Source organism: Amblyomma mixtum, chromosome 2 (genome assembly GCF_055824585.1).
Source record: "Amblyomma mixtum isolate Tamu chromosome 2, ASM5582458v1, whole genome shotgun sequence".
NCBI classification, from domain to species: domain Eukaryota; kingdom Metazoa; phylum Arthropoda; class Arachnida; order Ixodida; family Ixodidae; genus Amblyomma; species Amblyomma mixtum.
The window spans coordinates 318,875,933-318,902,617 of record NC_143013.1 but is presented as its reverse complement, the minus strand read 5'-3'; the positions used below and the strand labels follow the sequence as shown (position 1 = coordinate 318,902,617).

Genomic DNA, 26,685 nt, shown 5'->3' with positions numbered 1-26,685 from the left:
CCTTTCTTCCTTCCTTCCTTCCTTCCTTCCTTCCTTCCTTCCTTCCGTTTGTGTTCTACTGTCTCTGTGCACGTGATGCTCCAACATGTCGCCAAGAAGCTGGAACCCTCCGCCACCAAGCAGCGGAGGCAGGCAAAGGGGAAAAGAGGGCTCCTTCTAACTCGAAGCCTGCCACATAGGCGGCCTGGCGGTGGGGCACTCTGCCCAGGCCCATGCGAGTGCCGTAGGCAAGCTTGTAAACAAAATTAGCATGGGAAAACAAAGGAGCAAAACAAGGCGACACTTGGCACATAAATAACAAAGCGCCTCTCGTCTCTTTTTCTGCGCCTGCGCTTGTGTCGTTGGCTGCTGCCTCCTTCACCTCCTCGCAGTTTTTATTTAAGACGGCCGTCCCACTGCTTCGAGCCTCTTCCCTCCTCCATGGGACGACTCAAACCCTCCCAGAGCTTTCTTTGTCACGGCCTAAGCTTGGCTGCGTCCCTTGCCGCGCTAGCGCAACTCTCTGCAAGAGAGGCCGCGTGCGAGGGGACAGATGCGAATCAAATACAAATACAGTGTAAAAGAAATGACTGGAGCGACAGAAAAGAGCCTGAAAGCAGGCATGTAGAGTCCGACATCAGAAATCTGCGGGGCGCCGAAGGGTTGCATCGGAAACACAAGGACATCGCGAACTAGGAGAGAGTGTCAAAATGTACTGGTATGTTGAAGGTGGATGGTTGAGTGAAACTGCTGCTGGCAGAGAAATCAGCATAGTGCTCGCAGCTTTGGCTGAGGGCACTGAAGGGAAAGATAAAAATGCGCTTCACCCAAAGACAAAGGAAAGAGCACTGCGACAGAGCATGAGGAGAGGGGCGTACGGATGGAGTGCGCTGAAGGAGGTGTGTAGTAGACGGGGCGGTATGTGGCCCCGGATAGAAAGAAAGAAGAGCAGGGAGAAAGAAGGAGGGCAGTGAGAAGAGGAACAACCGCCGCTGCTGGGCCCGCGGCGCGGAGGCCACCCCCTCCCCCGTGGCTCTGAGGCGGCGGCGTTTTTAGTCCTAGCTTGGCTCAGTCTCGGTCTTGGCGGTGTGATTTGGCGACGACGACCCCTTTCGGCTCGGCGCGCATCTAGCTGGGTTCCTTGCTTCTGGTCGGATCCGTGGTTGGACCGACCCTGTCCTTTCACGCTTTCGCTTGTTTCCGCTGAGGAGATCACGGCGCCGTGGACCTTGAGGTGAGCCCACTCGCAAGCAACCTCGCTGTTGTGCTGCTCTCGCTTGCCATTCCAGGAGGCTGTCCGCAAGCCTCTGCAACAGCCGTGGCAAAACTGCAGTGGTTGGCGGGTTGCTTTTTCGTCCCTCGTCCCTTGTATCAGACCAATTAACTGCTCCAAAATGCACTCGCCGACTGCGTGCTTTTCATAGGAAGAACACGCAGTGAGAAAATAGTGTTCGGACAGTTAGTTGTCGCTTCTTCCTCAGTTTCAGCCAGTTGCCGGAATACGTGAATGAGTCACTCGTCTCCGTAGACTAAAAGAGAAATTTTAATGCCCTTGACTGGGCAGGGACGCGACTGCTACCCTTCTCCGCGTGCTATGAATGAACTTACCGAGACTGTAAAAGATAAGACTTCATTAAAGTGCTCCGCCAAGACTAATCGTGAATATTTCCAATTAATTCACCTACGTTTTTCCAAATGCTGCACCGGCAGTATGATTTTATTCCAACTCTCCGATAAAGAGGCTCATCTGCAATCTCAAAGAAAGCTGTAATATTTTTACGACCACCATCTGTTGCGGCCAGGAATTAAAATTCAACTTCGCGAGCTGTGTTAAGTTCTGCCAGCAGTAACGCGAACTGATTGCTTCCTTTCGTTCAGCGCTTCGCCCGCTCACTGCTTCGCTCATGGAGTTTAAAACACGCTTTAATATGGAGGAAGCTTGTCGTACTGCATCTTCACGTGCTACAAGTGTCTGAAGACGCGCCTTCGGGGAATATCAACGAGACTATGCAAATAGATTAGGTTGACTGAGATAGATTCGATGAGGTTCGCTTAGGACTAATTTTTCGCTTAGATGTCTTCGGAAAATTGCTTCTCAGTTCACGGCTGGAATTCTCTCATGAAAGGAAATGAAAGTTTCGTTCAGTGACTATTTACCTCAGTTTTTTTTCCTCTCTTTTTATAAAAACCTATCGTTTTCGTAAGGCGCCTCTCCCTCAGGCCAGTTGAATCCCTTCAAGGTATTTAAGGCACCCATAGCCCAATGATTTAAATTGATGCGGCGTCTCAAAGCCTGCGTGCTTTTCTCGTTCTTCGTCTATCGCTGTTTTTCGTTCTGGTAGGCCTTGTCTACACTAACTGTTATTAAGAACAGTTTGCGTCTGAATTCTTTTATTACCCAACTCCTTCATTACCTGATCCACTAGATATCATTGGCGTTGCTTCAGGGAGGGACATAAATAATTCGTTTCGGTAAGATATAGCTTTGAACTATAGATATAGTTTGTTGTCAGTGGCAGGCCACGCCGCCTGAAGTTGCTCGAGGCCACTGCGTATGTCCTTGTCATTGTTGCATTTTTCTAGTTCACAGAATGCTTAACGCAATCTCTAAGAATAGCCGCTTTATCTGTTATTTAGTTGCTTCTTTTTTTGTTTATTCATTTACTCGCAGGATCCTAGGGTATTAAACAGGGGAGTGGCCTACATCATAAAAATAGTACAAATTGCGAATAAACAAGTGAAAATGAGTGTTAACAGACCCATACTGAGATAAAGACATTACTGACAACTTTGATAAATGCATCCGGAATTTTTGCGATCTTAGGGGAATTTTACCTCAACTGACACAAGTTCTGGCTATGACAGAACCGTGAGAACATTTTGTGTTTCAAGACCAGATTCCTACTTTGTGGTGGACATCAGTGCGCGCTGTAAAATAGAATGTTCTTATTAGAAGGTAGTGGTTGTGATGAATTTTATGAAACAGACAATAAAAAAACTGACTGACCTGCGTTCAGAAAACAGCGTTAGGGACAAACTTATTTTCATGGCCATTGCACTGCTGATAATATGACAGTGTTCGAAACGACGGGCACGGTTCAGAACCGCATCAACATCACAAGCATAGGGTTCGTTTTCAAGGGTCTAGACCACCGTGGTCTAGACTTATACAGCGCATTCTAATTTCGAGGTGACCCAGGGTTTCATAAAGCAGTAAATTTAATGAACTCGGTGGAAGAGCATATCTTCTAGAAACATATCAAAACATGCAGTACACTTTAATTATTATACTTACTGTACGCTCAACGTGGAGTTTGTAAGACAGGTTAGAAGAGGTGTAAACACCCAGGTACTTATACGACCACACAATTTCTGAAGAAACGTTGTTAATGTAGTAAGTAGAGGCTGTATTTTACAGGCGAAGAACGCGCATATGCTTACACTTATTAATGCTTAGTTTCATGTTCCTTGTATTACATCAGTTCAAAATCTTGTAAGTATCGTAATAAAGAAGAGAGGTATCATTTATACATTTTTATTTATTAATACTCTAAGCCTTGACAGGTTCTTACAGAAGTGGGATCTAAATCACAAAAGACACAATTGTTAACAAAATAGCTCAGGAAATGCACCAAAACCAAGAACAGCACAGACCAACAGTCCTCGATCATCATCAGGCACATCTAATTTTAAAAAAAAAAGGTGCATCAGCATCTTGCTCCTCACTCACCTTCACTGACGTCATCAAAATTATCATTCTCTGTAAATAACACAATCATCGGCAGAAGAAGCAAGTCCAGCTTTCTTGGACATCACTGTAATTGTGAGGCATCTGTGGAATATTGTAAGATACTGTTGAGGATGAGAACGGTCTAATCATTCGATACGTAGAAAAATCTTTTTTTTTTTAAGTTTGTCCTACGCTCGCAGCGAGTAGTTAACACTTCAGTAGAAAACCAATATGGTGTGTTTCCGACTACAAGCGTCAAAAGAGGGATCTGTGGATATAACGGTTGTTATGTTTCCATGTTACGTTGTGCAAAAAATATTGAGCTCATAAGCAACTTACTGTTGAAAAAATTTGGTTGTCAGGAATTTCTGGGCATAGCCGGTAAGTCGTTTGTGCAAATGAGGAAGAGAAGAGGCTAAAGGGCATGGGAGACGCCAGAACCGAGAAGCGACGATGCTGAAGTAATGATCTACAACAAGATAGCGCCAGGACAGCCAAGCTGTTTGCGCTAAAGTTTCCACGCCGAACCCAAGCGCAAGCACGAAAATTTAATGATGCGCGAGAAGCGATGGTTTAATGAAAGTCCAATCGCCTGTATGCCCGCGAACGGGAGGTCGCAAGCGCTGCCGCGATAATGCGAAACGTATACGTAACATGCCAAGCAAAGACCAATTAGCGCACAACTTACCATATTGGGCAGTAAATAAATACGGCCAGATTCTAATTTTATTCATCGGTTTATAAGACTTCAACCGATTTTGCTGCAGAAGTCATAATCGCAGTTATATTGCCGAGAAGCTTTTTCTGCATGGTTCCCTGCGTATGTTGCCAGTGGCACGCGCCCTAATTATTTGATTTGCCACGCGAGAGGCGACAAGATTTCTCTGGAGCAATTGTATCCGCACGCAGAGAGAGAGAGAGAGAAAGAGAGAGAGAACTCTTTAATGGAAAACATAGATTTTGGCCGGCGTGTATATTCGCTGACATGCTACTCTGCGTAGGGGAGGCAATAGGGGAGTGAAGATGGAAGAAGGGCGGCAGAAAATAGTGCGGTCATTATGAGGGTTGCAACGCAATAGTTCACTGCATTACGGCTTCCTTGGATGAGACCGAAGTCAAGTTCTGTGCATGTACAGCGGGGTGATCAAGTGTTCGGCAAACATCCGCGCGAAGGTGTTTCTACGATTCTCGTAGGGGCTGCACGCGCCTTTTCTCGAAGTTGTTCGTGGCCTTTTAGTTCAGCGCGATGATGGTCGTGCTGACCTTCGTGGACTGCCAAGCGCACTTGTCGCAATCTGCACTGCCGAGTCGTTCAATAATTTGCGGATCAAAGTCAACCCGATGGAGAGTTGGTTTCAGTCCCACACAAGCCTGTTCGTCTGTTGTCCACGGCGCCGTCACCCCCACGTGACAATGTATGATTCGAAGACACCATAAAACAAAGAGAAAAGCAAGGGCTACCATATCTACAGCTCAAACATGAAAAATTCTTGCGCAACCTTTGGTGAGAGCGACTCAAGAAAGTAGGCGGCACAGTGAGGCAGCGTATGTCATCTAGCTATATCCCACTGCACAAGTTAGTGGTGGTAGCGGTACAGTGGCTTGACACGCTAAGTTATCAGCGCCTCTGACACTTCATCGGTGCGGGGCTGGCCTCCTCTCTGGACTCAGAGGAATTCCCAGTTTCTCTAACAAGGCAGTGGAATTAAGACGCGGCCTTGAAACGAAGGCTCAGGTTTGAGTGGTTACATTTCGAGTGTTTGAGAACAACTACTTAAGAAAGACGTCCTTATGCTCGTAATTTTTGCTGCTTAGTCACAGAAAGTTGCCCGCGAGCAAATTTTTTTGCATGCGGTCAGTAGGCGAACCCGCTTCAGAATGCTGACGGTATACTACCTTCCTCCAAGCACCCTAAGAATGGGAGATCTAGGACGGGAGACGGGTCAGCTATCGCTGTCGGCAACATTGGTGGACGGAAATAAAGTGGGCTGGTTTCTTCTCAGTTAGAATTAAGGCAGCGCAAAGAGGAAACAAAGGGATTACTACGCATTCAAAGGGAAGCTTAAACACGTCCGTACCTAGTTGTCCCTTTGTGCATGTGTTCTCCTTTCTTCTGCGATCTGCAGTACATTGAGTAAAAAGGCTTGATTTCATTTTACAAGCAAGCAGTCAAGCGCGTGCTCGTGTCAGTCACCGCAGTAACTGACTTTGTTCCATTCAGGTGTTATGTTGAAGACTACTGCTTTCAATTGTGCATCTAAATTTTGTTATTGTTTTGTGAGATAGCGAATCCGTTTCTTCAGCAACGAGGACCTCAACTGAAGAGCCCATCACATATATTTCTTCAGCAAAAATGTCTCGAGAAGTCAGCGTAGGCTTGATTCTCAGTCGAGCGATCGCGCTCTAAAGTGGGTACCAATTATAATCATACAGATTGCATGATTATAATTCCCACGTAACATAGGAAGATCCGCCCTGCGTTTTCGACGAAGTGGCAGGTGTGACAGCTCCAAAGGCGGCGAGTACGGAGCGAAACGAGCGTCTGCCGAGGCACGCAACAGAGACGTCACTTTTGCCCCCTCGCCAGCCGTGAACAGGATTATCTTCGCGACTGTTCAGCGACCCTGGCTGCTTATGTTTAGCGCATTCTCAGTCTGTCCTCTCATAGCGGCTCACTCCTGACGGCCGGCGGCCGTGACCTGCCATTTTTGCTGGCGGCTGCCAACTTTTCGTGGCATTCGCATGACATCATCAAAGAAGCCACGGGGACGCCCGCGCTTTTTGGACGCCAAAACCGTTGCCTTTGACGTGTCGAAAGTAGGGCGCGGTGGTTGCGGGGGAATGTTTACATTTGGCGAAAATACCGCTCCCTGTCCGCCTGGGAACGCGAGCAGCCAGACGTCAGCAGCCGATGACGAATCGATTACGATGCAAGTCCTGGCACACATGCAAGTCCCTTACCTGCCGTGTGACGTATGAGGTCAGTCGAGAATTTCATTTCGCCGTTTGCACTCGGTTATCGAAACCTTGAAAAACACCACACTTATCACGATATTTTTTAGAGAGAATTCGGGTGGAGATCAGCAAACTCCGCGGGAAATTTTTTCATTGTAGCTGACACAAGACGTCCAGCCCATGCTTACATAACCTTGGCAGCAGCTTCCTTATACGTGCTACGATCTCCCACTTTTAGGTTTATGTAAAATTTATTTAATTTGTTTATTTGTTAATCGTCCCATACTGTGACCGTCTCTTCTTCTCTGCCCTCGACAGTCCGTCTAGAAAAGCAGGATGCGACAGTTTGCCTCAGAACAATACCGCTGCCCTTCCTGTCAATAATTTCTGTCCATCTCTTGGGCCACTTGGGAGCAAACAAACAGCCTCTTTACATCAACACAGCGGCAGTAAGCACCTCCTCTTCTAATAAACGCTCTGGCGCATTTTCTCAACGTATTCGAGACTTATCGGAATGTATCAAATCGATCCAAAATGATGATATACATTACGAGCTCGGTAAACAGAAATGAGATGAAGGGTTTGATCATGACAAGTTATACGACGTCCCTGTGTGGCTGCTGCTTCTCTGTTACGCAACTGAGCGCGAGCAGCAATTCATGGTTGGATAAAGCGGAAGATGATTTAAGGCGCTGTTTGTTGGGAAGCAAGGGAGATAAACTGAGATAGCAGACGTTCCAGGCCTGCTTCCTAGTATTGCTAGTAATTACTGCAAGCACCATGAGCGCTAACTGTGAACGCCGAGTGTAGTTTTCTATCTGCGGTGCAGCGGAATTAATCCTTCGGATGTAGCAAGTTAACGAAGGGGCACGGATCAATATGTTTCGAGCCTGAACTCCAACCACCTCGTTATCACGTGACCTGCCCCCTTTTTCTTCTTTTCCTAGCATGTGCACCTCTGGCTTAGCATGGACGTCATACGGCACAAGGGCAGTTGTGCACCAAGAGTGATGCGAGCATCTTGACGTATTTTATGAGTTTTGCAAAACAACAACCATCGCTACCCAAATTATGAGAAAGAACGGAGTGTCTCTGGCGCCAGAGAGTGTTTGTGTGCGTCCGACAAACGCTCTCATTCTTTCTTTATTGCGGAGCAATGGAGAAATTCAGCCACAACTGGTTGTGCAAAGAGTCGTGATTCTGGCAGCTGCTGCGCTCGTCTCCCCCAATGAGCCGCAGGCGCACCCAGAAGGGCATGGGGTTGCGAAAGTGCTGGCACTCTTTGCCACAAAATCTCCGTCACGTGGCCTGCCTCTGATGCCCCCCCACCCCCCCCCCCCCCCTTCTTTCTTTTTAAGCGCAGTTCACTGCTTGCTCGTTCTTCTCTTCGCTGTTTACGGATTTCCGCACTGTTAGTTAGTTCTCGCGATGCGGCAGCGCAGTTCTTCTGGCACTGCAGGCAGGGCATGCTATTAATACTCGCCCTTTAGCGGTGCGAGGCGGTTACAGATTACGACATACGGGGAAGCGGAGGTGGGGGGGGGGGGGGGGGGGGGGGGCATATAACAGGTTAAGCGGTTTACAAAGAGAGAAGGGGGGAGGGACCAACAACGTTTAATCTTCTCATCCTCAGCCTGTTTATCAAGCTTAAAAACTTGAGTGTGTAAGCCGCTTCCGCATTTAGATATTACAATTCTCCAAGTAGATCCAACTCTAAAATGGCATTTGTATTAAGTGACGCTAACGGAATAGTACGCGTACACTTCATTACACTATTTACTAGCGGGCATGGCAACCGTAACGCTGACATGTCGGTCCATTTCGTGGCTTTCAGGGCTGGAAATTTCCGCACTTTAACATGAGGCCTTGCCCGCTTGTCAACCTGAAAAGCATGTTAGGTTTTTAGTTTTGCATATTAAAATGTAAAAACTCAAGGCTATATTGCGTATTAAAATTAAAAACAACGAAAGCATATGCACTTGGACGGGAGAAGCACACACAACGATCGCCGACTTTCGACGAGGTTTGTTTGAAACATGCACAGGTTTCTGACACCTCTTTCATGAACATGCGACGCATTCTGTATACAAAACATGAAAGTAAAATAAAACTTAAATGGATTTAGTTCTATTCTGCTAACCACACGGAAGGTTGGAAGGTTGGCTCACCCACTGGTCATGCAACCTATAGCCCGATGCACGGCGCAAGGTACTTGTTCGGCGCAATGAGCAGTTCGTGCGGGAAATTATCGAGTCCGCTGAAACGGTTAGCCTGCGTGGCCAGCAAGCTAGCACACCTTCCATAACGTTAACAGAAAAAACTCAATTCATTAATTCTTTTTTTTTTTTTTACTTTCATGTTTTGTATACAGGCCATGTCGCATGTCCATTATTTACCTGAATGCAGAAACTATGAGAAGCCGATGTATGTTCGAAATGAGCCTTGTTGAAAGTCAGCGTTCGTTGAGTCTGCTCCTTTCCTCATTACTGCTTTCTGCGTTGTTCAGTAGTAGGCGTTTGTCACGGCACTTGCACGCTCGTGTGCAAAGTAGTGTTGAACCGATTGTTGAAAGAGAAGAACCATGGAGGAAGGAAAACTAAGGAGAGGCCCTTCGTATTCCCAATCCATTGACGAGAATGTGGCGGAAGTGACGTCAAAATTTAGGCTTAAAAAGTCGGGCCACTAGCAACGTTGTCGTTGTTGCTAAGAAAACTCGGGCCACTAGCAACGGCGTACGGCGTCGTTAGCGTCGTTGTTGCTAGGGGCCCGAGTGTTTCTCGGTGGCGGTGGACGGGCTTTCGGCACATGCCTGGCGTCGTGAGGTTACGCACGCATCTAAGATTGCTTTTAAATGCAGCAAATAACCGCTCACTTGATATTTTGTTCGTCAAACTTGGTGTCGTTACGCGGAGCGATCGATGCATTGAAATGAATCTCGCGAAAAGGTGGCACTCCGGAACCGCGCTTCGACACGCGAAGAAGCGTTGATTGTTTTGATCAGCGAACTTGCGCACCTCACCAAACAGCACAGAAACATGAAGCCGCTCTCGGCGATGCTCAGCTGCGTGTCGAAGGCCACACGGCGGGTGTACGGTAGCCCGAGGAGGATGGTGAGCTGAGCTATAAGCGGCGCGCAATGTCGTCTTTCTTCGCCTGGCGTCGGAAAAGGTTCACCGCACCTGTGCGCCGGTCTGTGTCTAGTTGCGTGTTTGCGGGGAGGGAGGTGTAGGAGTGTAGCGGCGAGCGGCGCGTTTTTTTTTTATTCCTTCCTTTTACGAAGCGCTTGCGAGCCGCGTGCGATCCCCGCCCCGTAAGCTCGGTGGAGAAAGAAGATAGTGAGGAGAGCCGATCCAACTTCCGGTTGCGGGGCGGCTTCACAAAAAGTGACGTCAGGGCCTCTCCTTAATTCTTTCCTTCCTCCATGAGAAGAACTGATCATCAACCTCGCTTCCGGCAGTTTCGTATTCCGATTCTTTTTTATGTGCAACCACCAGCAAGTTACGAAATTCTAGTCTAATTTGGCAGCGCTTAAATTTTTCTTAGATTCTGATTTTTTTGCCGAAGAAACCATATATAGAAGAGAAACGTTGATTCTTTCATGTGTTACCTATCAGCTTGCTTGTCGTTGTTACCTAATCACGCACCCTGCGCGTTGTTTCTCGTCTTTTCATGCCTCTCTCCGGGCGCCCTTGAACGCCAGCTTTCTTCTCCGGGAAAGCACAAAACATGCTTTACGACTTGTTTTCGCCCGCGGTCCCTGGCGGTTTCCTTTGAGGAGCGTTTACATCCCCGCCCTCTCTTCCTCCATGCGTTCTAAGCCCAAAGCCAACATGAGTTCAGGTTTTACCTCCACGGCAAAGGGAAACAAGCGCCCTGCGCAAAGTCCTCATCGCATCTCCGTAACCGGCCCTGATTATTCCCGACCTTGCCTGGTTGGTTTCTCTGTGTGTGGGGAGCATAGCCCCTGTGGGGTGCCGTTGCCGCATCGGTGTTCGAATGTGGCGCGCATGCGCATGGTGCAGCTGGGCCCCGGGCACTCCACCTGCGACGTCTCAACCTCTCCCACCTCCCCCTCCCTATCAGACATGGCCGCGAGAAAGCACCCAGCATCGTCTCTTCCTGTTGTGCAGATGGCCTGGCCGCCGGCGCGCCCCTAATGTCTGGGCAGGCGGCCAGGAACAGCCTTGGGCCGCTTGCCCCGGGCACGCCATAGATGGCGCTGCACAATGCGGAACATCTTTTCAAACAAGCAGCGTCATTATTATAGCACTAGCACTTGTAGAACGCGCGGTGACTTACACAATGACAACAACAACAAAAAAAAACAGCAGACCAAACACTATTTAATGTTTTATTTTGCATCTGTGACAATTACGACATTTATTTGATTTTAATACAATTACGTCGCCGTTTTGCTGCTTTGACGTTCAGATTACATTGTGATTCCGCATTAACCTCTAAAATGCTCCGGGTTGTGACACGACTTGATGCAATGCTGAGTTTAAATGGTGAGAAGCCAAAAAAGGAGCTAAACTTATCAGGGGCCACAGCTTCGATCCGGCAAGGGTTACGACAAAGGCAGGAGTGGAGCCTTCGTGCTGGCTATATTCACAATGGCTGCTTGGCACATGTCTGAATGTGATGGCGTAAAGTCTGAACCAGTAGCTTATAGGCTTGTATGGTGGACTTCTTTATGCCAGCTATGGTGAATATCGCCGCGCTTTGGTGCAGTACACTTCACAGCTTCTTGCCAGTAGGGATGCTTGCCTACGAAGTAAGGTACCAGGCTAAAGTAAAGAAGTCGAATTCTTCATCCCGTATGCCTTGCTTCCTGTCGCTCACTTTGTAAGTCGAACTACCTCTCTCAACCTCCCTCCTCTCTTTGTGTGAGAAGCAGTACATAAAAGTATATATAAAAATTTAGCGCGGAAATCTCGGACCAAAAATAGCTTCTACGAAGCACTGAACACCTGCTTTTACAACGTCTCTTACAATGGCCCACAAAAGGAAGAAAGACAAAACAGGTCACCTTAGTGCACCTGTAATTTTTCATAATCCTGATATTTTCGCCCAGCCCTCTGCTAGGTAGGCTCTTTTTTCTCTGCAAAAGCTGTCACCTTTGCTTTTTTCTTTTAACCTTGTGCTTAATGCTGTCGCCCAATTACCGCCTGATCCGCCTTCGTGCCTCCTTATTTGCGTATTTAATTTTTTCACGTGTTCCCCGTAGCTGCATGCCAGGCTCTGTCGGCTAAAAAGCCTAAATGACGACATTACACTAGCGCTTAGCTTGAAGCGAAACTAATCAGCAAGCTTAACCAGGGGGCTTATGGTTTCGTCATGCACTTGTTGTTTCTCAGAGCTGTTTCATTTTAAAATTTTCTGGAGGTATGAAATTATTTGTTAAATTATTATTATTAATTTGACTACGTTAAATCTATACGGTCTTCACTATGCAAAGACGCAGCAGCTGCTAGCAGCAACCAGTGAGGCCAAACTAATTTGACTGACAGTTCACCACAAAAACATCAAAGAAGCAGTCATCTTGCGACGCTCCTGTCGTCCCTAGATATTTTTTTTGTGTATCTTTCAGCTTCCTCAAAGTAACTTTTCGTTTACGGTTTGTTTGCTTGATAGCACACGTGCGATCTACGCAAAGTATAAGTTCTAAGTCAGGCCCGTGCAGTTTTTATCGAAGGCTTCTCGGCCGCTACACGTGTGCATTAATCAAGGAGACCCGCGGTAAGGCTGCTGATGAGCTGATCGTGCGCTACGCCCTCCAGCATGCGACACAGGCAGTCTTAGCTGGGATCTAAATCCCCTAGAGCACAGAAAAGTCGATAAGAACGTCACTGCCCGGCTAGATGTCGTCACAAGCGAGGCGGGCCGGGGAGCTTGCGAACACCGTTGTGCACTGAATGAGGTCCGCGAAAGCGCCATCTCGGAGAGAGGAAGTGCGTGTGGCCTCGCTTCCGTCGGGGCTCCGGCCTGGGGTTTGCAGCAGCGGGCAACCCACCCCGCTGTGTCGTCTGCTCGGGCCTCGGGGCCGTTGCAGCAGACGACATGTGTGTGTGCCGTGGCTGGGTGAACTTGGTGTGCGGCTGCCAGCAGCAGCGAGTGGCTCGAAGGAGCTTTTTTTGGAGCCCAGAGCCCATTTGTGCGGCGCATCGGGGAGGGGCCGAAATAGCCGCCGCTGCCTCTGGGGCGGCGGCGTCTTGACTACCTGCGGGGCCGGGCCCCCTTCTCGTGTGACAGGCGCCGCCATCTTGGCACTGTCTTTTGTCTCCGGCAGCACCCCTGGCCATCGTCAGCGCTAGCCGACCGCAGTTAAAGAGCATAAGGACGAGGCCCTCTGACGTCACCGTCGTGTGCCCCGCGTGACGTCCTGAGTTGAATGAGTTGAATGCACCAATGCAGCTAGTGGTCAAGGCAGATAAGAAATCGAGGGAAAAAATTTAGCCGCTTTATTTGTTTAAAATTCACACATTTTTGTTGCAAGCCCAGCTGAAATGCCTGGAGATTTCATTATTTAAACGTTGGACTGGGGCGGACAGACTAAAATGAAAGCTTGCACCTGGTGGGCTGAGGCTCTCCTTGAACGAATGACCACGGGTCTGTTAAACTTTTATTTTGGTTGCGCTCGAAATTTATTCGGCAGTGCCGGTCGCAGAGCCTACAAACTAGTGATCAACAGACGGAAACTTGGCAAGATGACCACATCATAACCAATAAGAAAGTCTTCATCTTTGAAGGAAAACACCTAAGAAGAGCGCCAATGTACTTTTAATTGCGTGGCTGTTACGGAGTGCGAAGTCAATATCGTTACTGCGAAAGCTGTTATAGCGTTGGTTTAGCAATACAACCCTGCATTCTACCGCAGAATCGGCAGCGGCAGCCATAAGGCCTTAATTGCACAGTAAATTAATTTATATTAGCTAAATAATGCTATATAATTTCAGTCTTAAATATTTAGCTTCAAATCAATTCCATTCAATTACCACCTGTCAACCGTGGCAAGTGGCGAACTGGAGAAAAAGAAATTCTCCTCTCCACATTTTTGGAAGTGGAGGGAAAGGGAAAGTTGGGAAAGAGAGAGAGGGGGAGTGGAAGGCGACGGGTGGCCTAGTGGCTTTGGAGGTTATGACGAGAGTGGAGGAAATCACACTCAGAGGGCGGTCCCAGGGCAGAATGCAGGCCTGTATGGGTAAACCAAAGGAATAACAGCTGTCGCTGATTCATGCGCTAAGAAATTTCCTTCTGCTATCAGTAAGATCCAGGTGCCTCAAAATATTAATTCAAGGTTTATGTCGACACATACGCTATTCTTCCCGAGGTGGCTGTTTGGTTCATTCTCTTCAGTAAAATGTTTCTGAACTTCCATAGTTAAAGCGCGGGAGACGGGACAAGAGAGGACGTCAGAACTCAGCGCTGTGTTCCGTCGTCGTCTCTTGTCCTGTCTCTCGCGCTGTAACTATGGAAGATCATCAACAACTCGCCCAACAGCTTGCTTTATCGAACTTCATTTCTCAGCCGCTGCGGCTGTGTCCGTAATTTACGCCACTGCACTACAAGCAGGCATATCCAACTCTGAGTGAGAGCAGGGACGTGTAGAGGCCGATCACTACATACCTCTCTTTATGACCTTCATGAATTTTTTTCTCAGTTTAGCTTTTTGCGCGTTATTTCTACCGACATAATATCGGCGCTTTTCACTACTCTTTGCGTTGAATGTTTTATTCGGGCTGCCCTCCAAGTTAGGCATATGCTGCAAAGCGTGTTTTGCCTGTCGGGCAAATATGTAGTGCGACAAAGCCAAACCTACACAGACAAAAGAAAAGTCTTTGAAAGGCGTTTTTGAAATATTCGAGATGTTCATTAAGCAGCTTACCCGTTCTTATCAATTGAACGGGGAACAGGAAAACCTAGAGGGCAAAATACGTATAGAGTCGCCGTTGATTTAGTGCAATTAGACGCACACGGTCTGCCTGACTGCATTCTATCTCTGGATTCCCATCCAACTCCAGTGTATGACCATGGCGGGAATACTACTGCCAAGAACCTTGAAGCGCCGTACTAGCTGATGTAAGATGACAAAGTTGATAATTTAAAACACATAGCGTGCGAGGCTACTAAAAAAAAGTTACTTCTGCCACGACCGAGTCGTTTAAAGCATCGGGATACGAAGTTGCTACGATATGAAAAAGTTTTTTCCTTTCTTTAGGTACCATACAGATGGAAAATTGTGGAATGTTTGTGAAAGGTTAATTTTCATGTGCGGGTTCAGTATCGGGGAATTTTTGCCTTATTTGCCCAGTACTGGAGCTCAACGCATTTCATTATTTAAAATAAATATGCCCTGCAGTTGCTTTCAAGAGGTGTTAAGAAAGAGGAATCCTGGCTGACAACACCACCAGAGTTTTCCTTAATGCTGTCTTTTATTTTTATTTTTTTTTGCTGGCTGCCTAGCTGGCTGGCTGAGAAAGCTGGGAAACTGAAGAATTCTGGTCTTCACTGCCCGCAAAGAAAAGGGGTTGTCGAGCCTTCAACGCAGATCTTCCAAAACCTAAAAGGTGGCAAAATTTTGGCACCTTAGTCATGATAGCCAAATACACTTGTTAGAAATTATTCAAAACAATTTAGTTCCTTTTGTTTTTCTCACTACGAACGAAGGTTTTTGGTAACTACCATGAAGGAAGCTTTGATCCTTCCGTTTCTTGCATCTCGCTATAAAATAACTCGTCTCTGTCTGTCACAAAATGAACAAGGGAGGGGAAAACCTCAGGTTGCTTGAGCCCTGCAGTTGCTCAAGCAACCTGAGGTTTTCCCCTCCCTTGTTCATTTTGTGATCGCCAAGGACCATCTACCGCACCCTCTCTCTACCATGGACTCTCGTCTCTGTCTGCTTCGCCGTATTTTTTTACCATGATTTACAACGGAACATTCCATTTCCAAGACCCGTTTCATCCAGATTAGATACGTTCTCAGTATCCAAATTTCAGTATGTATAATAGGTGTTTCACGGAACTTTGAAGCATGGAATCAGCTTCGAGGAAAATTTCTATCATTATCACATTCATTTCATAAAGGTAACCGGTCACATATAGCGAAACCAGAAGATATTCTGTTTTTCTCAACTTCCTGTTACCACTTACTGCTTTTGTATTGCTTCTGTGTATTGTATTGTAACAACTGCACTATCTAAAGACAAAAGTCCTCACGAGGTATAAAGTAAGAAGAAATAAGACTTCTAAATCCCGTCGCCTGAGATTAAATTTCGAACCCATCTTCATTATTCTGTTTTACCACAACTTATGATGATTCAGGCAGCAGGAACGAAAGTACGTTCACCGTGGATATCCGTCAGTCGCCCTTATTCATCTTTCACTCTTATCCCATCTGTTCCCGATTCAGGCCTCGAAATACCTCCTGTGAACAGGTGGTGAATAGCGTTGGCAAGATCGTGTCTCCCTGCCTGACACCCTTCCTTATTGAAATTTTATTTCTGACTTTATGGAGGACTATGGTATCTGTGGAGTCGTCATAGATATCTTCCAATATCTGCACATAACACTCTTCTGCACCCTATATATATGCGACTAGGCGAACTCATTTAAACAGGAGACAAATTTTGTGAAAGACACAAAGAAGAAGAGAACGAGTATTAGCACTGTATGAAGCATCATGCGATAGTATTCGAATAGAATCTAACTCTTTTATCGCTGTCAAGTGGTCGTGCACTCACTAAAAGCGGCGACCGAAAGGCGCTGCCGCAAGCCTCGCGACTTGCAGATTCGGCTCGGTTCCCGCAACCTAGTTCGTTGCGTTGAAACATTTAAATTTTACCCTGGAAACGCAGTGCGCACCATTTCAATTTACACACTGTCTTCAATACACCAATGAGTACGTGTTAAGGGAGTACGCTGTGCGTTGTTATTAATCTTTATTAATCTTTATTACTTTATTAATCTGTTCCGAGTTAATTTTGCTCACTTCTTTTTATCTTGGCTCAGTTGTTCCATAGTTTTGTATGAATTGTGTTTTGTTTACTTTTTTCTTGTTATCAACTGCCCTTCCCCTCTGAAATGTACTTTGTACCCTGAGGGTATCACAAATAAATAAATGGGTACAAGGAGAGACCCCACTTGGCCCCATAGATCTGTCTGCAGAAAGAGCCCGCTGCGTTACCACTGCTGGGCGCTTATGCTGGTGACCTGATACCCGCAGGCAGACGTCATCAGCGTAAATCGCCATTCACAGCGGTTTATGGCCATATGGTCGGGCGTATTGCACATCTGTCATAGCAGCGTTAAACAACAGCGGCACTTCTCGAGACACTAGTCGCCTTTACATGCATGCGACGGAAGTCGGCTGCAGTCCACTTTTTGAGGGAAAGGGCAAAACGTCGAGGAGCAGAGCAGAGGACGAGTCACGCCTTTTCTTCTCAAAATCTGCACTTTCTCTCGAAAAACTGGCTCGAGACGCATTCTGCCGCATTTATATAAACTCAGCTATTGTTTTTATGCTGCTACATTTCTTTCTAAGGCGGACTTGCATACTACGGTCGCAGAGTAATTTTTGAACGAAGCGTAGAATGCACCCTGTCGCCTTCATTCGGTGTAGCTGAGAGAAAATAGATTCTGGTAAGACATAGTCAAAAGTCTTCGACACGCCCCAGGAATAAGGCCAGGGTTGAGAGGGTTGCTCTTGTTGTGCTCAATTTGGCTTAATAAATCCAAAATGCTGTCCTGCGCGCTGAGACATGAACGAAACCCAGTTATGCATGGTGGCAAGAAACGTCTGGTTTCAGCTCGCCAGGACGACCGTTTGTAAATTCATTTTGAGACGCACGAGGTGAGCGACACCGGTCTGAACGAAGAGAGATCCGCTGCGTCTTTCTGGGATTTCAAAATAGGCACCACCCACACAGTCAACCAGTCCTGTGATGTTGTGGTTGATCGTTTTCTTTCCCTTTCGTTGTAGTGCGCCTGCGAAGTAATGGCCGACAGGCTACTGTGAAGCTAATCCCATCTGTACATTTGCACCACCCCCCACGTGTAAGCCAGCCTCAATGGCAGACTACCCACACGCCATACCTGCGCCAACAGAATAGATGACGACACTTTGTGACCGCCATGCAGGGAGGCCCGCATTCATGGAAGCTTACTGTATCTTTTTTGTCGTTTCATGTCTTTTTGCTGCGAAAAAAAAAGAGAAAAATGAACCAAAAAATAAACCTGAAGAAAAAGCTGGTCAAGGTTACTGATGTCAAGAAGGTCCTCTGCGATGCAAATCAGGAAATCAGTCGCCCTAGTTTCACCCTATGGCCGGATGTAATTTGCATAATCATGTGCCTGCATTAGACTCACCGGCTGGTCTGGAACGACCAGCCGAATCTCTGGCAATTAGAGGGTATTTTGCATTTTTTCGTTGTCTTACCGCGCTCATATAATTACGAGCGCTCCAGCCCAGCAAAACTCTCAAGCAAAATTTGACGGAGGATAAGAAGCACTGTGGAGACGAAATATTCACTCTCCCGCAAGGTTCGTTAATTATTGAGAACTAAAGCCACACACTGCATATGAAAAGCATGTCATAGCGGTATATTCTGATAATGACAAAAGAAGTCATATGGTCTTACGACCAACGCAATTAATTTCGATGAGGAGAAGCTCCTGTAAAAGTTTCATTGATTTAGTGCGTTTTGTCCACGCAAAACAACGATCTTTCAGACCAGCGAAGATAAGAATAGAATTTGCGATATTGAAACGACTGGAGGCTTTTTCAAAACTAAGCTTTTTAATTGTTTTGTATCTGTGTATAGTTTGAAGAACGTTTAAATCAATGCATCCCATACACAAAACGCAAAAAAAAAAGGATATTAAACTCGTGAACTTCAAGGTCACCGTTTCGTTTATAAATCTGTCTTTCAATATATAAGTCTGCTATACATATGAGTCTCGCGGTTTTCAACCTTGCTGTCGTCTGCGTGGTTTTCCAGAAACGTGATATTCGCCGGGTCACTGTGCGTCTGGTTTCATTATTATTTTGAGTTTCGACATTATTATTTCTGCACTTCATCCCAAACCCACTTTGTAGTTTTGCTTAGCGAAACTTAATACGGCGTCACTTTAAAAAAAGCCGTGAAAAACTGAAAGGTGAGTGGCATATTAAGCTAACCGAGGAAAACATTTGATTTAAAGAGACGACTCGCATTAGGAAACTGAGCTCAAAGACCTTTTATTTTCAGCACACCAGAATTCTGCTTGCGAAAATGAGAGCTTTCTACTTTGTTTTGAACGTGAAAGAGCCGCACCGCTCTTCATGATTCACGCCGTTTCTATATTTTTTTCTCTCTTCTACATTTCATGCGCTTAGTTTTCCTGGCACTGAAAATATATGAAGACTTCATGACAAGAGCATAGAATGGAGAGAGACGAGCTAGAAACGCTTGTCAGCAAACAAACAAAAACAGCACATGATGTTTGCACGCCATAAATAATTTGCACCCTGGCCAATCCCCCGCCGTGAGTATGTGCCATTAAGCCTCAGGACATCATCATCATCATCATCATCATCATTAATTTTCAACCCACAGTTCCGACAGAAGCCAAAGCCAACATCAGGTGAATAGTAGCTTTTCATGTATGATAATTGCCATGCCGAGGTCCCTAAACGTTTCTTATTCAGCCAGAAATCTTTTAAACGGATAATGGTCAAGGTCAAATAAGAAGGAAGTATGCGCATAGAGGGGAGTCTACGCGGAGAAATATTGATTCACTGCTTTTATTTCAGGCTCAAAGTTGCATTCCTCCTTTCAGAGTGCTTATTCCTTTTATTTTACGTCGCTATTTCCTGGCAAGGAGAGGCAAATTACTTTTTGTCCTGTTTGGTTTATCCCCTTCCGTATTTGCAAGAAATGGGACACTTGTACAAATGCACGAGCATCGTGTTTCCCTCGGCGGAGAGAAGTTGCGGGAAAGGAGGCAAGAACTTCCGGGGCCGACCAGGCGGAGTGTTCTGACTTAGGCAGCACCGTTTTGAAGCTAGCAAAAAGCAAGCTTTCGAGGACGTTTATGTCTCGTTTTGCCAGGCGCTGTTGTCCTAATGAGTGCCACTAGCAAGTATTGGTAAACATCAAACTGTTTTAGCTCCCAGTCCCGCAATACTCAATCGTGCCTCATTCCAAAATCTGTGCGAAGTCGACGCAGAAACTTAAGCTGGGCCTGGAGTCGAACATCAAGCAGAACACGAAGCCGAACGTGAATCTGAAACTATCCGAAATATTTTGTCCGAGTGGTAACCAGCAGAAAAGTAAAACTTTCTCATATATCACTGCTCGAGCAGGATTCGAATCAACGCTGGAGGAAATAAGTGCTGCTTCGTTTCCCAACGACTCAGGCCATTTGGCGACATCTGGGGACACCTATCATCGTTTATGGACCGTCGTAGAATTTGCTGCGCCTTTCTTGAAATTGCTTCCGTGCTTACGCCTGGTCTCGACAGCAAGGTAGACTGCTTATTTCTTCCTAGTGTTCTGTATGTCTAGCACTGTTCTCTTCCCGCATGCGAAGTCAGTTTTTCTAAAGGAGGCAATTATAGCAGTACGAACGTCGTCAGAAACTGGAGGTGAAAAGCTGCAACAGTGGCTGCTCATTTGACGACGCTGGCATCAGAAAATAAAAGCTATAATTTCGCCTTTTTCTTTTTTACTCTCTTGGCGCTTCTAGTGTGAGGCCGGACTTAAAGAAAAAAGCATAAATTCACAATTAGAGCCTATGCACGTAATCATCGGTGTCGTTTTTTGTCTCTTTTGGAACAGTTTCGTACTTGAAACCATCTTGTCATCTCCCCTTGTGTGTTGCCTTTCTCTCCACTTTTTCCAAGCCCGCCGGACGTTTCGCCTATCCGCCAGTCCGAAATGTCGCCACCATTATCCGTTCGCATCAGCCATCAAATTTCTTGCAAGATGATACCCTAACGTTAATGTGCGTTATAAGCGCTAGTATAGTATGCGACGTCAGGCTCGTTTGAATATCACCCGGATGGAAGGTGGCTCCCACAAAGAGCGGCCACTGCATCCTCCACCGATGTGTTGGAGACCGGAACTCAAAACTTGAAATTGCTCACAAAGCACCACTTTGCAGCGGTCTGTACCTTTGTGCCGAATGGGGATGAACTGACTCGGAGGCCATATGCTCAGTGGTTTACTTTCGCTAGTATGTCATGCGGGCGGCTCGCACCTCGAACTTTCTTTCTTATTTATTTTATGACCTACTACAACAAATGAATTCGTCATTACCAGGTGCTGCAACAGGAATACCACCCATTGGCGACAGACACTCATCGCCAAAGAATTCCGGGTCCTTAGTGCGCCGATTCAATTAGTGAAACGTACACACACCGAAGAACGCACGAAAAGACTGTCATTAATATTTGTCTGCCTGAAACGAATCGTTTTAAAGCATCTTTGAAACATAGCACCAGCGAGAAAATGTGCTTCTTTTATGCCTTCTTTCTTTGCGCTGCCGTTAGGTTTTAACGAGGAATAGCCAACTCGGCCAACTTTGCGCAATACTTTTACACCATCGCTTTCCTTCATTCTTAGGCGACTGTGCGTGTTGTTTCTTCAATCGCTGTGTTTCTCCCTCACCGCAGGGTATGATCTCGAACTCTCTACTGAGTCCTACACTCTGAACAAGAATGAATTAAAAAGGGAGTAATCTGTCATTAAGCGCACTCTCTTTGTTACTCCCATATAGGCTATTCGTGTTTAGTGTGTATGTGACCTAGGCAGTCCAGATAAGCACGCTGCACGGCTGAACGCCAGAGTAGAGTGACTGAACCCCTTGTTCGAATCAGGATGGCCCAGTTATTGGGAGGGCAGTAGGGGAGGAAAGGTTACATGCGCCGGTGGAATGCGCAAAAGCACATATGGATAGAAACGAGATCGTGGCCCGAGCGGAGCTCGAAGGCAAAAGGATCCAGAACTTCAAGGTGGTCCCCAGAGAGCAACCTAGGAGGCAGGTCGACCACCTATACCACTTGACATTGCGGCGTCATCACAACCTGCCCACCGGACTGTGCGCAAACTGCTTACCGTGGCAGGTGGCAGTTAAATTAATTATTGGTCGCCCGGGAAAAACACCTGGGCCGTACAAGGCCCACTGCTGGGGGCACCTGACATCGCAGGGCAGCGGCGCATCGCTTGATCGCTGCACCGCTGCCCCAGGAGGGATATGAAGACTCCCAGGGATCTATGAATGCAAAGAAAAGGATGACCTTTTGCATATATAGGAATTTACCCGCTACGCTATCACGCCATAACCTTAAAGCGGAACTTAAGTGCCCCCTTCATTTTTTTTTTCCCCCCGTAATCGACTGCAACGCCCTCTGCATTCTTGAAAACGCTGCCCACCTCGCAGTTAGCACTACATTCCCGCCGCGGTGGCTCAGTGGTTACGGCACTCGGCTGCTGGCCCGAAAGACGCGGGTTCGATCCTGGCCGCGGCGGCCGAATTTCGATGAAGGCGAAATTCAAGAGGCCCGTGTACTGTGTGATGTCAGTGCACGTTAAATTACCGCAGGTGGTCGAAATTTCTGGAGCCCTCCACCACGGCGTTCCTCAGAGCCTGAGTCGCCTTGGGACGTTAATCCCCCCATAAACCTAAACTAAGTTAGCACTACGGAATGCACCCGCAGATCTCTCCGATGCGCGCTGCCATTGGGCCGCGGTGCAGAGCCTGCTCTACGGGACCCCGTTACCCACAGAGACACGCGCACCGTCGCTCCTCCCACTCTGGCGATGTGCCCTCCAGCGTCACGAACAGACGGTGAGGCCAGGCGCCGTGCTGGTGGCCCCCGTCTGCTCACCCTCCCTCTCTCAATGCGCCCCCGTAAAAGCGATCTGCTTGAGGCCCCGCTCTGCAACACTTTCATCGCGTTCTCTGAGGCAGCGGCACTCCAGTTGGAGAGTGGTGGATCGCTTCTGGCGATGTAGTAATCTATGAATTAACCCCAACTCAATTATGTCCTGTAATCCATAAGCTCGTGCCCTGTAATTTTCGCTATAGCCAAAGCTATACTCAGGTTGGTCAAAAAGAGGAAAAAGCTACAGCCCTTTGCACTAACGGACACTTTGCAAGATTAGCCACTCCGAAGCAGCGCCCTCTCCGTACTTCATTGGTACTTTCTTTTGGGTGAGCGCGACACGAGGGAGTCATTTGCTGCTCCCCGCAAAGCACGTGACCTAAAAGCCATAAGCACCGAAGGCAGGTACGCGCAAGCGAACCGCTTCCTCCGCCCCAATGCGACACGCTACCCAGACACACGACCCCCCGACAAAGCCTTGCGCTGCCTCAGAGCCCGTAAGACTGAGTACGTGCGGTCGCCCACAACTGAGTACGCGATCGGACCGACTCGGAGACAAGACAGAGCGAGCCACAAGCAGAGCCGTCCCCCAGAAGCCGCGGAGAATCTCGAGGAGTTCTTGCAACACCGGTGGTCCCTCGAAATTCCCTCTTTTTCTCTCTCCTATTTCCGTCCTCCTCTTTCTCCAGGCAGCCGATATGCAGCAGCCGCGAGCCCTTCGGATCGGGAATAGCGCTTTGCGCCGCGTTCGCGAGGCATGCGACTTGGACGGGCAGGCATTGTTCGCCGGTTTCTAGATATAAACGCGGTCCCCAGCAACCCCCCCCCCCCACTCACTTTCTCTCTTTCCCTCACAACTCTGTCCCTCCCTTCCGCTCAGCGCCCAACCCTGTTCCTTTTTTCCTGGCACTACATTTGCGACTCTGTTTCGGTCCCATGCAGCGGGGTGCGCTCAGGCTTCGAGACTACTCTCCCGAACCCCCTCTCTTGAGCGTAATTAAATTAGTGCACAAACTAACCACCTATCTCTTTTTTGATCTGTTAATGTCGCTATTTTGCCCCTTTTCTAAGAAGCTTCGTTGCCAGGTTGTTTTTAATTCACTTGCGTGGAATTCATGTAGTATTTAAAGCCCTTCGGGTCGGTTCTTCCGCGTTCTTACTCTATACCCACTTGCTTTATCGACTACTGGCAAAAGGCCCGATCCCACTATATGCATATACCTACCTTTGAATTTGCAGCTATTTTTATTTGCATTTGTAGCCGTCTAGGACGAGAACAAGCAAATCCAACTCACTTCTGGTCCTGCATATCCACAGATATTTCGGGAGCAGAAGAGGTCATGAGGGCAATAAAACTGTATCTTATTCGAAGCTTCCTTTCTTTGTTGACGAGGGTAAATGAAAACGCTGTTGCAGGACGCAATGCTAATACAAAAAAATCCTCATCATCATCAGCCTGACTAGCCCACTTCAGTACAAAGGCATCTTCCATATCTCTAAATTGGCTCTCTCCTGTACCAGCTGCGGCCACCGTATCCCCGCAAACTTCGTAATATCATTCGCTCTCCTAGCTTCCTGCCACCCCCTGCTACGCTTGTTCTCTTGGAATCCAATCTGTTACTCCTAACGAACATTGAGATGATGTAATAGTCTAGAGCAAAGAACACATTAACAAAATGTCAAATTGTAAAGTGGCATGAAATGTATATTTATAAAAGTCTGATTGTTAAAAAGCGAAGTCAGCATCAAAGAACAATGAGAAAAACAAAGCGCCAGGAGTGAGGTCAAAACGCTTGGTCAGAGTGGGCAGAAAAACTTGCAGCGACTACAGGCAGGAGCATTATACAATGCGGCACACTACAGCACATCGCAAACAAGGATTGTCAGAGAGTGATGAAATCGGGGAGCGCAGGCTTAAGCGCTAACGCACTAGAAACCTAAGGGAAACCTAATTCCATTATGTGTTGGTAGTGCGATAGCATTCGAAGATGTTGATAGCTAGGCTGTAGTAGTAGTAGTAGAAAACTTTTATTGAGATCTTTTAAGAGATTCGCGGATTCGAAGCCTCCGTCGTCTTTCGTGGCGCCGGCGACTTGAGGCTTCTCTTCAGCAAGGTTGGGCCCCTAGTCCAGGGCTCCACTGAGTCGCGCTGCATCAGTAGCGTGCCGCACTAAGGCCCTTTGGGCCGCGAGCTCGCTGCTGGTGAGCCGGCTCTCCCATTGCTCCGCACTCGGGAATTCGTGTTGGTGGAATGCTTTATTTCGTTCGCACTCCCATGTGATGTGGTATAGTGTGGGTGTGTCGCCGCACCAGGGGCAGTTTGCTCTGTATTGTGTTGGTGACATCTTGTTATAGATGTACAAGTTGGGGAAGGAGTTTGTTTGTAGCCTACGCCAGCCGACTGCTTCCTCCCTCGTGAGGGCTTTGTGTGGTGGTGGGTACTTGAATCTAGTCCCCCTGTATAGTTGTAATGTCTCTGTGTATCCCCCCTCGCATGCTAGTAGCTGAAGCTCCAGAACATCTGACATGCCTGCTCGGTATGTAAGCCCTCGAGCTAGGCTGTCTGCTCTTTCGTTCCCCGCTACGCCTGCGTGGCCTGGGACCCAGATTATGTGTTGTATGGGTGTCTTCTCAGCAGAGGCTGCTGCCCCACTGATTATCCTGAGGGCCATGCCGCTAATTCTGCCCCTCGTATAGTTTTTACACGTGTCTTTCGAGTCTGTTAAGATGTAAGTGAGCGGTGTGGCTTATACGACCCAGGTTGCTCTTCCTGAGCTCTTCACGAACATTACCTACCCCCTACCACTGTTGGCGGGAGTCTTCCTACATGCGCATCTGGTCTGGTAACGTCGCTGCCAGTCTGGTGACGTCACTTGACTCCAGCCAGTGGGCATTCTGTGGACTGGTGATGTCACGTCCTTCCAGCCAGTGAAATTTCTGCGGTCTGGTGACGTCACTGTCCGCCAACCCATCAGAAGTTACGGTGCAGGTGGCGCTGCCCGTTTTTTAACGTTGTACACCCCTCTCATCCATTGGGAACTAAGGACACTATAGGTTTCCCCAGATGAAGCTTATTATTCCCGCGCATTAAAATGTTAGAAGGCAATAGCGTGCTCTGTTTACCTTTGTCCGCACCTGTACACACGAGTGAACGTGGACGCACGCACGAGATTCTTGCACGTACACACAACTGGTCTTCCACAGGCATGCAGTCACACTTGAGAAGAACGCCGCCGGCGCAGAGGAGGCCGTGCCGTCGGCGCGTACGGATCATCCCGACGTCCACCTTGCAGACCTCCTCTTGAGAGGCTTGTCTTTCCTCGTTTAACTGACAGGTCACGTTAAAATAACACCGCAGCGGTGGCCTTGTGGTTAAGGCATCCGCCTCTTTTGCGGAAGGCGCTGGCCAGTGCCACCAGGTACCCGGCAGTTTTCTAATGGGTACAAGATTTTCGCTGACCTGGTACTCGGTTCTTTTGTCGTGAAATGTTTGGGAAAATGGTCTTCGACCAAACCGTCGCGTTGGACCAAGCGTACCACGCTTCATTCTCTGGCCCGCCCGTGCTGCGGTGCTCCTCGCCACGTCGCTGCTCCAGTGCGGGCGGGGCAAAGATGGTCGCGTGGCACACGATTTGATTGGCGTCGCTTTGCGCCCTCCCGCAGCTACACAGTTTCGAAATGGCGAGAGAAATGGCCCGTATTAGCTGAGCCACAGCGAAGAGGGTAATCGCGTTTTCAAAATCCTAAAATCTGATATGGTTCTACCGGCTACTAACGGCCGGCTACAAAACTCCAATTGCAGTCGGGCGCCTATAGGGGATATTCAAAATTCCGCAAGTGCGCTTTTCCGCATAACAATTTTGCCCCCAACAAGATGGCGGACCATGCGTTTCCAGCTGAAACAAAGCAAGAAAGACTGGTTTTTTGTTCGATTCTTCCAAAATACGTTTCTTACATTCTATCCACACCTTAAGCGCCTGTCCTGAAGCCCATGTAGTTCCTTTATAGCAAAGTCGGCCATCTTGTCGGGGGCAACATTGTTATGCGGGAAAGCGCACTTGCGGAATTTTGAATATCCCCTTTTATTTATTTATTTTTTTTTATTTTCACAATACTGCAGACCCACATTTTGATCCAGGCAGGGAGGGCAGAAAAAC

The 26,685-nt window shown here is 47.6% G+C and overlaps 1 protein-coding gene across 1 annotated transcript in view; it reads left to right on the top strand.

The window, feature by feature from the left end:
• Positions 1-1,045: 1,045 nt before the first annotated feature.
• SERCA (ATPase sarcoplasmic/endoplasmic reticulum Ca2+ transporting SERCA) overlaps positions 1,046-26,685 on the top strand; it is a 141,913-nt gene continuing 116,273 nt past the window's right edge. The window contains exon 1 of the mRNA XM_089575229.1: positions 1,046-1,213. The gene's annotated coding sequence lies outside the window, so the exon portion shown is untranslated. The remainder of the gene's footprint in view (positions 1,214-26,685) is intronic.